The following is a 17376-nucleotide window of genomic DNA, read 5'->3' on the forward strand; positions in this document are numbered from 1 at the left end:
ATTTTCCAAGCAATCCATTCATCTCTAATTGTTTCAGAGAAGTTTCTTCTCTCCAATATGATTAAAAGAATAATAGAAATATGGAAATTCAACTGCACATTTTCAAACTTGTATTCATTATTTATTTTCCTTCATCTCTGACATTTTCATTTCAATCCACAATAAATATTATTTAATTTCAAACTTATATCATCATTTCATTTCAATGCTGTTTGCAGCTTTTACTTGACCAAACAAAGGACTTTCCGCCAAACTTGACCTGTACATCTGCCGCTCCGACCATCTGTTATTTTATTTTTTAATATTATTTTTACTGATTTTTCAACCTTATTATTTTATACAACACACGCAGACTGTCAGAAAAAGGGAACTTTGATGTCAGCGGGACTGGTCCCTGACACCCCCTGTTGGGTGAAGAAGCTGGTGTGAGAAAGAACAAAGACGGACTGACAGAGAAAAAAGCTCAGACTGAGAGAGATGCAGGTAGAGGTGAACAAAAACCAGGAAGGAGAAAAGATGAAAGACGAGAGGGCGAGAGGAATAGGAATTTGAAAATGAGTGGAAGGAAAAAAACGTGAGGGAGAACAGTTAATAAAAACAAAACACATTGGTCCTCAGTCGTGTTTATGCAGCTGTAATTAAGAAAAAAATTCTCGAGAAATATTTATTGTCATTGAAGTGAGGTTTTTGAGATCGTTACTGATTCAATTTAGATTTTGTTGTATTTATTTTAATCTCTACTTTGAATAATATGTTACATACACATACTGTTTTTCTTCCTTACTTCTCCATGGTATGATCATTTTGTCTTGTAAAAGGAGACGCTATTCAGATAACTAGCTGCTTGTTGCTGTAGCTTATAAAACAATATTATATGTGAACTGGATAGATAAATAAAATCTTTGATGTGAGCTTCAGGAATGAGTTTCCCTCTTTGATGGCCCGGCTTGTGCTTTTAAATAAGGTGAAGAGCTCCAACATTCAGAACGAACTTAGAGTGAAACTACCCTGGATGATATAGAGATTGGATAACTCAGGTGTGGACACTGCAGTAACAGTTCATTAGACTGACAGAATAGGTCGTTAGAAAACGGCATTTGAAGACGTGGCGCCTGAGACACAATTGACACCTTATGCCAATTGTTTCAGCTAAGCTCGTCTTTATTGTAGCATTGAGGATATTGACACTGAAGTGATGAATGAAATTCAATATATTGTGCAGCTCCAGATTAGACCATTCAGGCATCTGTTCAAGATGTGTCCTCGAAATGTCCCATTTGGAGGTTTTCCAGGCACATCCATCTGATGAGAGGCCTGGAAGGTTCATGCTAAATGCCTTTAGGTTTGTAAACATCTTGGGCTGTTAATGCAATTGATTCCTCTGTAATTCAAGAGTTGCTGGAGTTATCACTTTACCCAATCTTTGTCATGCTCCTATTGACTTCTGGGTATGGATGGATGGAAGAATTAGTGTCTTAGTTTTGCTTTGGTGTGTGGTTGTGTTTGAAACCGAGGTTCAAACACCAAACACCTCAAGTATTTGCTGAGGTGTTTGGTGCTAGTGGATGGGAGGAAATCAGAGTAGGATGTAATTTTCACCAAATGACAAAATTTTACCTTAATTTCAAAAGCAACAGTTTAATCTGGATGCATGTCCACATTCTGACCGGTAACGACAATGAAGTCTATAGTCCTAGATTCATTTAAAGACCTATAAATGTTTTGGATTCACGCCACCTTATGTCCAAATTGGATCACTGTGATGCAAAAAAACAAACAAACAAACAAACAAAAAAACTGTTTCCATTGCAGTTTTCCAAAAGACATCTCTTTTCATACAGCCAAAAAAACACCTCATCCTACCTCAAAAAGATTTAAAGCATTTTACTGAAAAATGTGAGTTTTCTTTAAACAAATTTATTTTTGTAATTTCAAAATACATTATAGTAGTGAGAGCACTTTCCTGTTCTATCAGCAAACTGAAGACAACCTCCAAATTATTACATTTTGTTATAGGCTGAGATTTCTGTGACAAAATGTAATATGAACTGACATGAAATACCCCTGGTGAAACTTTAAGCTTTAGAGACAGGCAAAAAGTAGCCCAGGACCTACTTTATTCACATCTATAAATCTATTTTATGTATTTTTGCACTTTATCTCTGTACATTTTTACTTTTCTTTGTGTTTTATTGTAAAGTACTTTGTCATGTCAGCTCACTGAAGGTCTTGCTCCTACGAAGCGTTCGTAACTCGGTTACCCAGATTTGTTTCGTGTAGCAACAGAGTCGTTCCTTCTTCCAGCTGCAGCACTGAACCAGTTTTTCCCCATGAAGTCAAGCTGCTGAGGCAGTTTTCCTCCAGAGAACAACATCAGTGAGCTGCAGCCTGGATTCGCAGTGACGGACTCAACTTCTGTTTGAGGACTTTTCACTTTTAGGTTTCTGAGTAGGGAGGACAGAAAGAAAAATCTGCCTTGCTTGATTTCTTTCTTAGGAGGGAAAATTAATGTTCACATTAATTTTCAAATTCTCTGCAGATTTTGAGGCAGAGAATGCCTCAAAATCTGTCGTTAGTCTCCCCTTTTTCAATTTAAAGAGTCAGATCCCTGAACATGAAAGATCCCGAGCTATTTTTCTTTCACATCGAGGAAATTGTTGTGACTCTCCAGAGTCGGCTGAATTTACGAGTAAACAGCAAGAAGTAAAAACTTATGTTTCTCATTTCCCTCCACTGTGGAAATGGAGGATGCCCTCTTTACCTTCCAGTCAATGTCCCATTTCTCCTTCTGTTCTATAATATTTGTGCAAAGGTAATGAACAGAAAAGAAATAAGTAAGTGCTAATAACCAATTCTGTCCACTCAATCTTCAGCAGAATGAAATTGCCTCTTCTTGTAGCTCAAATGAGCTCAAATTTCCCCTGAGATGGGGGCGAGCCGATGCACCTAAACACAACACGGTGTTTTTCGACGCGCCTGCCACATGTTGTTCCATGCGGCCAGTCATACGTGTCAGCATCAATCTGTCTGTAGCATCACTGAGCCACGAGAAAGGCATCAATCAGCTGCTGGTACACTTTCGCTGCCGGATCAAACGGGATACGGATCGGAGCAGAGCCGCTGACAGTCGTCACGCCCAGCGTGCAATCAGCTCAGAAAGATAGAAACGATAGGTGAGGAAACATGAAAACCTGCCGCTGAAAAACAGGGAGAAAAAAAAAAAGCACTCTGAAAGCTGATGGATATGTCCGTGAAGAGGTGCTGAAGCTTCGCTTGGGAATTTATACAGCCGAGATAAAATGTTTACTTGCAGCCTGGTAACAAATGGAGGGTGTAACCGAGGAATAGGTTGTTACTCAAAGAGGGCCAGGGGCCTTCTCTGTTCAGACTGGCAACTCTTCCAACAACAATTTTCAGACTTGCTTTTAAAATTTTATTCCTTCTACTCCAGCATGCCAGGCTGCACCCATTTTTGTTGTGCTTTCAATTCCTGATACTCTTACGTTGTTTTTTCCTGTGGACTTTACTTCCCTCTGGATCCACTGTTACCTCGCAATGGCAGGCCGAATGGGTGGTTTGATTTTGATTGTCTTTCTCTGAACCTGTGAACCTAAAAGGCTTTCATGGTGACATTTCAGCCCACAGATGTTGACATCTATTAAATGGACTGCATTTTTACTAAGTTTTTCCAGTTCTTTCTTTGTACGTCTGTTCGTTTTTTCCTGGGCTTTTACATGGCATGCCATCGCTTTGCACACACATTTATTCACAACATTGCAGTTGTGGAAGGTGGAGCTCAGTACTTTCTCCAAAGTCACTTTAAGAGCATACAAAAAATATATTTTTCTTTTAACATAGCAAGAACAAGAAGCACAGTCTGAATTTTGAGGGACATTTTCTGTGTATCTTTTTTATTGTCAAATCAAATACTGAACTTACTAATCTAGAAAATATTTTAAAACAGAAAAAATCCTTAGCTCCAAAACTCTGAGCCACTTAGCTCTCTATATAGGAAACATAAGTTGAACAGTTGAAACCATCTGCATTTACATAGTATGTATAAGTCATTAATATCCCATTCTGAAGAGCAGGAATTTACACCTCAAATGGATAAAATCTACTGCGATGCAGGAAATGTAATAAATTAATTAAAATATCCTCTGGAAGATTTATAGAAAAACATTAGAAAGTCTTTTTTAAAACATTTTAAATTTGTTTAAATTGTGTCCATTGGTTGATTTTATAACTGGGATTGTTTTTGTGCAGAACATGATTACCTCAACACACACTCTGATAATGAGTAAAACCAGCTTTTAGTTTATGTTCACTGTGACAGAGCCAAAAAGCTTTGAGGTCCCGTTAATAAGCCTCAACACCCCCCCCCCACCTTCGTACTACCACAGTGCATCCTGGGAAAAGCCCAGCCCAGCTACAGCCGGGGGCCTACGATGCAGTAAATTTATTCACTTTTGTAGGATAATTGAATTTTTCCTTCATAGTGGGCTGATTCCACAGGGGTGGAAGTGTGAGTGTGTGCTCTTTTTTTTTTTTTTTTTTTTATCTGTAGACTATTAATAATTGACTGGTTTCTCTGTTCGTGTAGATTCATTTCACCTCGTCGCTAATTTGGTCTTCTCTCAGATGTGATCTGCAGGTTCCTCAGATTTTTCTCTCTCCATTTCCCGGTTGGTTGATGTTATTTACAGGGGCGGGTCACTCGGTTTGGTTTACTGTCTTGGCTTTGCTGCGTGATGAGCGACTGTGTGAGTTAACTTCAAGAGACAGGCGCAAACAGGAACACTTTAAACCTACAACATTAGGGGCTGTTTGATGCATGGAAAACAGCGCTGACAGCTCTGGACGTCCAGTTTGACAGCTGATTCACAAGAGAGTCACGTCTCTTACTCTCAGTGGAAACATAAAAGGAAAAAAAAAACTATTTTCTTTTAAACAATTGTGGGATTATTACAGTTGTTTTGTGCATCGTTCCTATCAGATATGATCACATTTAACAGCTTCGCAGTGCGAGCTCTCCCTTTGCATGGATGCCTGATGAATTTTGAGCTCTTTTGCAAAAATAATAATGTATGATCAGAGGTGGATTAGTACTGATTAACGGGAAAATTATGTAATTATATAACATGTTGCATACAAAGATTACAGCGATTTATTAATCATGTTTTATGATTATTAAATAGCTTTAGAAATACAATTTTGTTTTGAAGCCAGGATGCTTCAATACCAGATTTTCTTCCAGTATTCAAAAAGAGGATAAATAAAAAAGATAGACTACATTTCAGTTTTCAAATGGACCAGGTAAGAGAGCATCAACTGACTATTTCCAGTGAAAGTGGATGTTTGAGACGTCAGATACCTCAAAGGCATTACTTTTTTCATATCACAGTTTATATGCAATTAGACTTTTTAACTGACACATTTTTTTAAGCCATTTTGTAGATGTGTTGCTAATTGTGGACAATGACTAAGTTGGTGCAGCTTAGACCAAAGTTTTTCTCAGCCAGAGGGTCTTAGCTTTTGAAATAAGCACTCTTGAGAAGATCTTACAAACTTAAATATTTGCCAGACGTGAAAAATCTTTCCCCCTGTAAAATGATGGATTTCACATTGAATTAAAATGGTTTTAAAGCAATTTCTGCATTAAAGAGCACTTTCAGTGGCTTGTTTAAGGACATTGTTGATATATTTTTTTTTTGTGTTGGCATTGCATTCACACAAATTCATTTCTGAAACCTTCATCTTTTTATTATATTTATTTTGTCTCCAAACCCTGGAGATTACTGTGTTTACATGTTTACCTCCAGTAATATGGAGGTCAACAAATACCTCCATATTACTGTAAATAAAATATTTAAATAATTACATAATATTTAAGTATTATGTAATATTAAAATAAAAATAAAATACATATAAAAGAATGCATTCCTTTATGAATGCATTCTCATTCATAAAAGAAAAGCCTATCAACCCAGTCTTAGCCTCCTGGATGCAGCCAGATCTATGTCAGATGGAACAGAATAAAACCACCATTAATTAAATTTGGGCATGATTGGGCTGTTTATATCAATTAAAATAAAATATATTTTATAAATAAATAAATAAATAAATAAAACTTATCCAGGATTAAGAAAGGTGGATGATTTATCTGGAAAGATAACAAAAAGTAGACCTCAATAAATCAGCAGTTGTTTTCTGACAGGGAACCATTATAAAATGATAAAAGTGAGCCCCATTTACTGTAGCTGAGAGAAGGCCAGCGAGGGGTTTTCTCTTTAAACAGATGCAGATGTGATGCGGCCTGGACAAAGTTTGTATATTCAGGTCAGTTTGTGCATTCAAAGCAAATACAAACCATGTTTCTCTGCATCTTTAATGACCTCTCTCTTTGCTCCACTCACTGATCCTCCCTCTCTTCTTGCTCTCAGCTGGGTGAAGTGGTCAAATATTTATGGCTGGCAGAAGCTGCTGTGTTATTGTACTTGATTTAGCTTCAGGCACTTTCCATTGCATTCGCTTTCTCTTCGTTTTTTTAGGCGTCGCTTTCAAAACACAAAACGCTTCAAATCAAAACACTGGTTATTTCTGTGAAAAGCTCACCCTGAAGATTTTTTTTTGTTTTAAACTCTTTCCATGAAATGTTACAGATTTGTGGACTGTTGATTAATCAAAAAGAGAAAAGAAAAAGGTAGTGTTTTTCTTCTTGTCTAGAGCTGTCAGCACTATTGTATTGTGTTCGGCTTCTGATAAAACATTAACACCTGATCATCAGTTCTGTTTTGGTCACCAAGCTCCCCAGGGTGATACAGTGGCTAGGGGTTTGACTTAATGCGCTAATATTCATGATTGATAAAATATTCCCATACCAACATGGAGCCATAAAACATAAATTACAAGATGTCATCACTCACTTTAAACTTTTTGAGGAATCGTATGTAACATTAGATTTGCTGCAATGAACAGCATCACAAGATTTATTGACCTGATGGGTCAAGGATGAAGCTGTGGAGAAAAAGTCAGGGTTAAAGCAATATTTGGAGTTTAAAGTTGTACATCATTAAGCACTGAGAAAGCCTTCCTTCATGAAAATTGACAGAGTGTGATAAAGATGTGAGGCGGTAGACTGCTGATCAAGCCATGGTAACTGGAGAACTTTTCAACCAAAGCTCATTTCTGTCAAAGAATCTGTTGAAAGGAAAACTTGTGGTTGTGCACTCCACACACACTCCACACTGGTTGTAGGAGTGACCAAAAAAAGTAACTACTGAAAGAAAGAGAGAAAGGAAAAGAGAGTTCTCTGGTCGTCTAATGCTGCAAAAATCCTCAATATACAATCACCTGAAAAAACAAACAAACAAAAAAAAAGAACAATGTGCTAGCAGTTTTATGCTGCTGTGATGCTTTTTGTCAGTGAGGTTGGAAATGATGATCAAGTATAGAGGAAAATATGGAGAAAAAAAACCCTACAAGAGGATGCAGAAGACTTCAATTTCTGCACAGCTGCACCATCAAACAGGATAACAAAATTTTAAAAATGTCTTTTTGAGCAACACTGGAATGATTCACATCAAAGCATTCCCATGTACTCATGCTATTTTGAAAATATATGAAAGGCTTGCATCATTTTTTTTTTTTACTTCACAATTATGCAACTAATGTGTGTTGATCTAACTGATCAACCCCCAACAAACACATCAAAATGTGTGGTTGCATCATTATAAAATAAGGAGATGTGAAAGGTACTTTGATATGTATCTAAGTAAAAAGCATATTTATTGGTTCTTAATTATCATCCTCTGTTAGAAAAAGGAATCATCATCCTCCTTAGTTGTTTGCAGGGTTTCTCATTGAACATCCTCAGTACCTGATCTGAGGAAATAAGGATGTTTGACAAAACCTTTAGGTAAAAACCTGAACAAATACCCTGATTTTGCTGTAAAATTGCAAATAGAAAAACTCTGCCTCAGACCATTTCCATCAGGCAGTATGACTATGAGTTTTAAAATTTGAGAAAGAATGACTGAATCAAGAAAATCTTAAATTAAGGGTAGTTTGGTTGAAAATTAAAAGCTTGTTTTATTTTGCAAGACGATATGTTTTTGATACTACTGGAAATATATATATTGATTTTTGGGATCAGAGAAAAGTAAATATATCAGCTGTCGGAAACAACAGAGGAAGACTTCTCTTTTCATTTGTAATGTCTTAGCAGGTGAGTTTTGGAATTGAAGCAGGAAATGGACTAATAACTTGCAGGAAGCAGAGAACTGATGGGGGGAAGAGTCATTTTAAACATGTCTGTCAATCCGTTCAAGTCACAAAGGAGGACATAAAGAGAAAACCCTGCGGAGCTGAAACAAAAAAAAAACGACCCAGAAAGCAAAGAGAAAGCACAGCATCTTTTCTTGCACTTTTTAAGCCTGTTTGTTTTCTGTTCTGCCTTTGGAGGAAGTCATGGGTGAATTAATTTTGGATTTGGAAAACAAGGGAGGGGGTGGAGTGGTTGTCTGTCTAATAACCTTTCTGCATGAGGCATGGAAGTAGGGGTGGACTTCTGAAAGCATCAAATGTTAATGTTTGAACAAAAAAAAAGAAGATTTTCATCTTTGCTGCTCTCTCCTGCTAATTAGTGAAAGAACGGCTGACATTTAAATATCTAATATCCTCCTTTTTCTTTCCCTCCATCTCTCAGATAAATCTGTGCCTCCTTTTCCTTCATTTTCTGCCAAAACCTTCTCCAACAGCCCCCTCCCCCCCAAATTTTATGTCATTTTTTTTTCTCCACTTTCATCTCCCCTCACCTCCCAGCCACCGCTGCATCAACCCCCACCCCCCCTCGCTCTCCGTCCTCGTTCCCAGCTCTGTGTCGATTAATTAATTGCCGGCTAATTTAATTTCTCAAAAAGTAATAACTTGTTTAAGCATGAATAAAGACTGACAAGGCAAAGTTCTAATCTGCCCAAAGTTTAATTAGAGCCGGCAAGGTTTCCGCATGGAGCCAGACTGGGGGGTCAGAAAGAGGGAAGAGATACTGAACCACAAATAGGAAGGAGAAGAGTGAAGCGAACGGGGGTTGACCAAGCCTCTGGGAAAGGATCGGGCCTTTAAGGATGATGAAGTGACAGCTTTTGGTTCGCGCAGCTGTGGAAATCTAACAATGTATAATTTATCAGTAAAAATTCACAAGAAGAGGACAATAGCTAGCTTTTGATCAAACTGGTACAAGCGCTTGCTCTAGTTCATCTTCTTTAATGTGGTCTTCTGAGGTCTACAGGGCCAGAGAAACAGATATGGAGGGCTGCTTTTAGCTCATGGCGTTAAATGTGACACATGGTTTAGAGGATTGAAAACGTATGGTTTTAAAATTAAAGAAGTTCAAGAAAAAGTCTCAGTTTCCATAAGTTTTTTTTAAACATAGACCATCCTGGAGTTTGGCAGGGATTCTCCAGGACTGGACGACAAAGTCAGAGTTTCTAAAGCCAAAACACAGAAGTACCAAGGTCATGGGCTACATTGCTTTCTTGAGTTAGTCATCTTCCAAACTGGCTCTTGAATGAGACCTGGTTAAGAACTGAAAACTCTGTGGTTCCTTAACACCAGAACCACATAGGTATTTATAGGTAAACCTACCTATAAATAACCATCAACATTTATGTCTCTGCATTGGATTTGCATTTCTTAAGATAAAATAATATGACAAATTTACAGTTATTATGTAACTTGGCCATATCCAAATAAATACCTATTTGATTTGAATGATAAAACAATAATTAAACACACAAGTGTTACCTTGAAGTTATATTTCTATGACCCCTTATGGCTCAGAAAGCACAGAAATAGCTATGGCTATTTGTCCCACAGGCCTTGAGTTTGACATTTGTCCTAAAAGCAGCAAAAAAACAAAATCTCCCACTGAAATAATCAGAGCTCAAACATATTAAATTAAGAGGACATAAGTTACTAAAACTAACACTCCAATTCAACCGGATAACTTCAGTGAAAATTAAAATTTAACATTTGTTCATTAAACTGCTGTTTCATCTACTCAGTTTATAGCCCGGGTTTATAGTTGTATACTTGGAGTAATTTGTCCAGTTTCAGCTAGCTTACACGCTAGGATTACACACTTCTGCATAGAATTTCATGGCATTGACAGTGAAAGAAACATTTCAGCTATTGTCAAAGTATCAGCTAATGTGTCCATTTGTAAGAGATGAAAACACATTATCCTGAGGAGGTTTCTGTGACGCCTGTGTTTTTGCTACTATCATTGCATTTTGGGGGAAGGTTGGGAGATAGTTCTAGAAAAGCTTTTTATTCTGATGATTGTAAAATCTTTATGGGAACATGGAGTACAGAACACACTGATACGCCAGGATCACACAGACCTGCTGGGGGAAAGAACACCAAAGACAGGAGCTAGTGTGTGCTGTTCAAGCATCAGTGAACTGAGCCAGTGTGTGTGACACTGAATACAGATTTGGGTTTACAGCAGTCTGTCTCTTACATAAAAAAAAAAGCCACACACCAACCCTAAATAGAGCTTTAGTGTTGTTTTCATGAAAAAGTGTCTGCTATGTATGGTGAATAATGTCTTCCAGGAGCAATGTCATTTGAATCTGATGATGTTCTGCTGGGAGGGTAGTTCAATCGCTCCCAGTCCAGATATGTATTCAAAGTGATGATGAACTGTCAGTGGAAATGTATAGACTGGGGACAAAACATGTAGTCAAAATAAAGAAAATCCAATGCTGTTTTATGTCTGTCTAGCACTCTTAATACCTTAACTGACCAAATGTCTGCAAATCTGGCACCAAACCAATATAACTTTTCTGCCAAGAGGGAAATGATTAAATCTAATGTTAGTCATTCAATGATTCTGCATTCTTTGAACAGAAAAACCTACAACCATCCTCTCTCATCTACTCTTCATAGTCCTCTGTCAGGTAAAATATATATATATATATATTGCAAAAGACAAGAATACAGGTACTAAGTCTCAGAGACTGCTAAAATGAAACAGTTTTACACAAATTAATTTTTCACTTGACTATGTTTGAACTAAAATCCTGTGACTAAATATTATTTACTTCAGTTTATATGATCTTTGTATACAATGTTGTGGAGTGCTTTGAGATGGCATTAAAATAGTTTGGCACTACATATGCAACAAAACTCTACAATACCTTGAATCACAAATGTGATTGCAAGACATTATCATATTTCCGAAAGGCAGTATTTGGTGGGATATTACATCTCAAGTGTCATGCATGGAAATTCATCAAATCTACAGCCGTTGGTGAACATGCTGACCAAAAGTCTACAAAGGTGACATATTACTGTAGCTCTCACTAGACACTCTACGCTTATCCAGAGATGCTCAGACTTCCCTCTCCCTGGCCTCCTCCCATGTGTCCTGGATCATCCTCTGGGCCTGCGACGTGTCTAGAACACCTCCTGAGGGAGGTGCCCAGCAGGCATCCAGAATAAATGTGAGCTACCTTAACTGACTCCTTCCGATGTCGAGAAGTAGCAGCACTGTGGTCAAGTTGCACTGTTTGCACAGTGCAACCTGAATATGAGACGTCAGCGAGGAATGGAGAATGCCATTAGCCTGGATTAAGAAATGAAGTGGCATGATTTTCACACCTCAGTTGGAATAGCTTGTCAATGAATAAGCAATTTCACCTCAGGGATCAAGAAAGTATTTTCTCTTCTTTTCTATTTTACTCTATTCTATTCGGTTTAAATGTGTGATGTGCAGACTCTAGCATTTGATTTAAGTAAAGTGAATTGCTGTTCATGCTATATCATATAAATCAGAATGTGTTAAGTCAGCAAAGCAAATAATAAAAAATAACATCAAATGGCACAAACAAAGAATGAACTGTGCTTGCACAATAAAAACCAATATATCATGCTCAACTGAACTCAAATCCAGTAATGAGAAGTGCCAGCTCTCAGATATTTTGTTATTAATATGTTTGGAGGTCAGGACACAGTTTTAACTGTATTATTTCTGCTGTAGAAACAATAAAAAAGAAAAAGAAAAATCTTGCTCATGTTTTCATACTAAACATGCCTAACAAACAGCATCTTTTATGACTTGTTAAACTACATAGTTGCTGACAATCATGTCTAATGGCCCATGCACACAACTGGGCAAAAATCAAAATTAACTGTTTTCAACTTTATTTGCACATCAAGAATCAAAACGCTATATATAGTATATTTAGTTTTTCCAGAACATCGTAGTTATAGCCCTCAGGAAATGAGTCTAAGCCACTGAACTTCTAAAAGCGAAGGTGTGTGGGCACTGATTGCAGCAGAGGAAGCTGTAGCGCGTCTTTCTCCTGCATGTCTTTCAGCGTTCAGAGGAGCTACACCTCCTCTCAGTCCTCTATTGTTCCTGTAAGATAAATTGAAGCCATTGTCATAGACAGAGAAAAGGCTTTAATTGAAGGTTTTCCTGTAGAATTTGATGCAACACAGACTCGCTCTCTCACACACATACACACATATATGTATGCAAAAAACCCAGCTTCAAAGTAATTAAACACATTAACACTTCAAGCAGAAGCGAGAGAAGAGAGCCTCTCTTTTGTGTACATTTACTTCCATTTATCACCACGGATTGAGCGGCGAGAGGGGAAGCTTGAGGATTTAGAATATCTCTGCGAATAAAGTGATGGAGTGGAAAAGAGGAGGAAGAAGAGGAGAAGGATGAGAGAGCCAATCCGCCTTGGCTCTTTACTCTAGTCGACAGCGTAAAATGTCAGATACTCATCTGGAAATTATTTCCATTTCATACCACTGACATCTTCCCAAGCGGAGACTCTGAAATCTAATTAGTTTGACCAGAAAATGGTGACCAAGGTAGCAGAGTGTATTATGCACAGAGAGAGAGAGGCCAGCAGGGTGAGTGAGGGTCCCTAAGGTTAACTGCAGCTCAGCAGTATTGATAAGGTGGGTAAAAAAAAAAAAAACTCTGGAGGGCTACTCCATTTTAAAAAGGCCCTACTATTAGAGGCAACCTTGAATTTGCCATTTGAGTTTTATGAAAGCATCATTGCCAGGTTAGGGTGCTGAAGAGAGAAGGCAATTTTGTAACGTGGCTTGTCCTCCAGGGGTTACCCCAGAACTTTTCAGACTTTCCAGAGTGCAGAGAAGAAAGCTGAAGGCCTTGGTATGGCTGGAGAAGCATAGTTGCTGCTTCAGGGGAGCTTTTTAAGCTGATAAGTGTTTACTGATGTTTGTTGCCCTGGGGAGTTTGGATTGTTAAGATTGTTAACTACAGTTGTCATCATCATGCCTACAAACCTAAATGTGCAGTGTAGAGCAAAAATCATTCTGATCTCCAGTCCACCCTGCAGCCAAAACAGCTCTGGGAGGTTGACAAATCTTGTCAATGATGACTTTTAAATATATTATAATCCATCATGTTTTCTCGTTAGCTTGATCTTCCAAAATTCTAAAAAAAAAAGCCTTTCGTCATCCCAATAAATTGGTATATGGAAAAGATTCAGGAAACATATTTATTCACCTCTCAGCAATGCAGTGGAGCCCTGGCTTAGGCATGCATTTTTGGGCTGCTACCATGAATCAGCCGTAGAGTTTGCTACCCATAAATGGAGGCATTAGTGCTCGACACAGCCGTCATGGGTTTGAGTCCCGACCCGATGATGTTTGCCGCATGTCTTTCCTCTCTCTCACAACCCACTTTTCTGTCTGATCACTCTCAAATAAAACCCTTTAGAGCAGATAAAATTTCAAATTAAGTGACTGAAAACCTGGAACGTATCCTTAACATTGGGTCCATGTGAACAGGTTGGTTGGTTCTCCAGAACGTAAAGCAAGAATGAAGATAGTGTTTGTAGGTTAGTTGTTGTCTGACTTGGTCTGCTGGGAATGTTTGATGGAATCCCCTGTGAGACGGAGCTTTAACTCCCATCTCCGGCAGAACTTTGAACACGCTCAGGGGGAGGTGTGGCACAGTGAGTCTGAGTGAACCATGTTCTGTGCCTCCATTGTCGAAGCGGCTTATCGGAGCTATGGCCACAAGGTTGTAAGATCCCCTCAAGACCTTGGTTGTCAGCCAAGGTCTTGAGGGGATCTGTTTTGATGGCCTTAAGATCGCATCTCTGCTTTTTGCGTATGATGTGGTCCTATTGGCTTCATCAGGTTGTGATCTGGAGCTGGTTTGCAGTTGAGTGTGAAGCGGCTGGGGGAAGACCCAGGACACGCTGAAGGGACTATGTTTCTCAGCTGGCCTGGGAATGCCTTGGGATTCCCCTGAAAGAGCTGCAGCAAATGGCTGGGGAGAGGGAAGTCTGGAGAAAATGGATGGATTATTTTAACACAATTGCATTATTTGTAAGAGAGTAAACATTCTGTGGAAAATACAAAAGTAGTACACCACATTCAGACTTAATGCACTGACTACAGTAAACTACCTATGTATCCTCAATACAATTTACTGATGTAGATGTCTTCAAAGATACAAATTTGTAGTTTGTAGGCTGTAAAACAAAATACACACAGACACATATATATATATATATATATATATATATATATATATATATATATATATATATATATATATATATATATATATATATATATATATATATATATATATGTGGGCTGCACATAGTGGAAAAACAAAGAGTGGATGTATCTAATGGTGCACACTCCAAACCAATTCACAACTATTATTTTTCAAGTAAAGTCTAAAGCCGTAATAACAATACTGAAGTCTGACTATAATTGTGTGATGTCTAAATTTACAGAAGTGGACTTGTTGGTTCAGAACACTTGGACCATATGTTAAAAATGTGATGCCTCTGTGTCAATTACAGTTGACTTGTCTTTCTGTAAGTGATCAAAATGTTTTGGCAAAATTTTGAGCTGATAAAAATGTAACCAAGACCTACATTCTGTTCCTCATAATCCCACACCAAACTGTGATGTCCCTGTACTCTATATTTTTTCCATGCTGAACAGCACAAATAGAGACTTGATAAATGCCAGACATTAATCTGAAACGCCCAGCTCTAGTTTTTTGGCAGGAACAACCTTGAGATAATTTGACTACTTTTAGAGCTTCAGAGGTTGTTGAGCCAAAAATATTTGAAGTGTTCCTGAGAGAATGTGACCACAAATATAAAAGGCGTCATATACTCAGAAGAACACTGTTATGCTGAACATTTAGCTTTGGTGAGGGTCAAAGATAATCTCCAAAATCCCAAGTGACCTCTCACATGTAAAATAAGGCCAGCTTTGATTTCTGTGCCGTACTGAAAATCCTCTTTGGCCATTTCCATGAAGACTTGTCCCACGGTGGTGTACTTCCATAATTTAACATGAAGCTGATGGGAATTCCTCAGTTAGAAAGTTAACAGCTGCCACTCTACAAAGGAAGGATAACATACTTTAAAGTAGTTCAAGCCCATTGAGTTAAATTCTGAATTTAATTCAGAGGCAATAAAGGCACAATAATAAGCTGACAACAGCCGAGTCAGCGGTATCTAATCAGTTTACATACAATCCACTGCAGTTGATGCAGAATGCCCAAGCAGTGCTACAGAAAGACCAATATTGATCTCTCATAGTGACTCCGGCCCACACTGCCCAAACCTTTCCCTACTATCAGGCATTAGAATCAGCTTCATCTAAGGCTGTGATCAGTTAATTCTTGTGTTTAATTAAGAGAAACATGACCACTACTGGACTCGTCTTTGATTAAATCAACACATCCCTATGTTGCAGGATCAAAGACTCGATCACATCAGATTTTACACATTCAGGAAAAAAAATCACATCGGTTGGTGGAGAAACACAATATATGGAAAAAAAGTCAGAAGGTTATTGATAGGATATAGATAGTCTAAAGAGCTTCTGAAAAGAGATCCTTTAATGTTAAGATCTAAGAGGACATTTTTTTTAGTTCCCATGAATATATTCTCCAAAAAAAGGGATCAATTTATTCAGTGAATTTAGAGTAAAATCGTACTTCTCAGCTTGTACTTTTCCTTTGTACTTTATCATTATACACTTTCTCCTGAAGGTTTTGTTGAAAACCATGTTGCTTAGCAAACATTAGGAAATGTAGTACTTTATTGAAAGATGATAGGTCTATCCATTGTGTTCCACATTTTTGAGATTGAGTCACAGGCTAGCATATCTTTGAGCACAAGAAATACATCCAGGAAGTTCCATTCTCCCATTGATAGCTGTGAGTTGCTGAAGATATTTGAGAACAGGATCAATAATTGTTTGATTTGAGGTTGTACACGTGTGTAGAAGTGACTCTGCAGGTAGTGCAAAAGGAAAAAAAAAAAAGCACAAGCCAGTCAGAGGAAGGGCTCTAAAAGTTACAAACCTGGATTTTTTTCTGCAGAATGTGGTCCAGCTGAACCCACTTGTTGTTGGGTTACAGCTGGATCTCTCAGGAATGCGTGTTCCATGTGACTCATGCTGACACAACGTTCAGAGGCTGAGCACCTATTAAGCAGGGGCTCTGAACGAAGCAGTTGCTCGCACATGACTTAACAGTTTCTGCAAGCAACTTGTTTTTGCATGGGAAGTGCTTAAAAGCCCAAATCTGAGCCAGCAGCAGCCGTGAGAATGTAGGGAGGGGAGTGTCGGCCACTCAGCACTCCCCTGGATTAGAACGGGCACGTCAACCGGCAAACAGACAGAAAAGCCGACTGTAGCTCCTTTAGCAAAATCTAGGCAGTGAATGTCAATTATACATGAAGCGGCGGGTATTTTGAGAAATCAGCAGCATTCCCCAAGTGGACCAGCACTCCCTCTTGCCTCCTCTCTGCACCCGCTTCCCATCTCTTCACCATGCAAGTCTCTAGCCTGGAGTATCAAAGAATGATCTAATGTCACGCACTGAAGAAAGGTTACTCTCTGCATACGCATTGATATTTCTGCTTCCATCTCTGACCTTTTTCTGTTCTGAGCTGTGATGTTTTTTTCTTTAGTGCAAACTTTGCCTGGCTGTCTGTCACTTTCTGTCTGCCTCAGGGATTCCTAAAGCTCAGGAAACCAGAATAAAAAACATGCAAACTGGAGAATTCACTTTAAAGTTTAAAATATACAACACTGAAAAAACAAATCAATTCATAATCAGTTTTTCTACTGTTGTTTTTTGCTTTAATTAGTTTCCTGAGTAAGATTATTAACATCTTATTAAACCTGAGGTTGTTTGCCTTCTTAAAGGCAGCTGATCCTGTTTCACGCTCAGCAGCCAGTTTCACGAGGTCTCTATTTCCAAGCATTAAATGAAACAACATTCCTGGCACTTTGTGAACTATTAGTGACTTGAAAAACAACCATGAATTTAATTGA

At 38.2% G+C, this 17376-nt stretch overlaps 1 protein-coding gene across 2 annotated transcripts in view; it reads left to right on the plus strand.

The window, feature by feature from the left end:
- Positions 1-17376, plus strand: part of LOC129362832 (protocadherin-1-like) — a 190974-nt gene that overhangs the window by 162077 nt on the left and 11521 nt on the right. The gene's annotated exons all lie outside the window — the stretch shown is intronic.

The sequence above is a fragment of the Poeciliopsis prolifica genome, unplaced genomic scaffold (assembly GCF_027474105.1).
Source record: "Poeciliopsis prolifica strain line A6 unplaced genomic scaffold, Auburn_PproV2 SCAFFOLD009, whole genome shotgun sequence".
Lineage (NCBI taxonomy): Eukaryota > Metazoa > Chordata > Actinopteri > Cyprinodontiformes > Poeciliidae > Poeciliopsis > Poeciliopsis prolifica.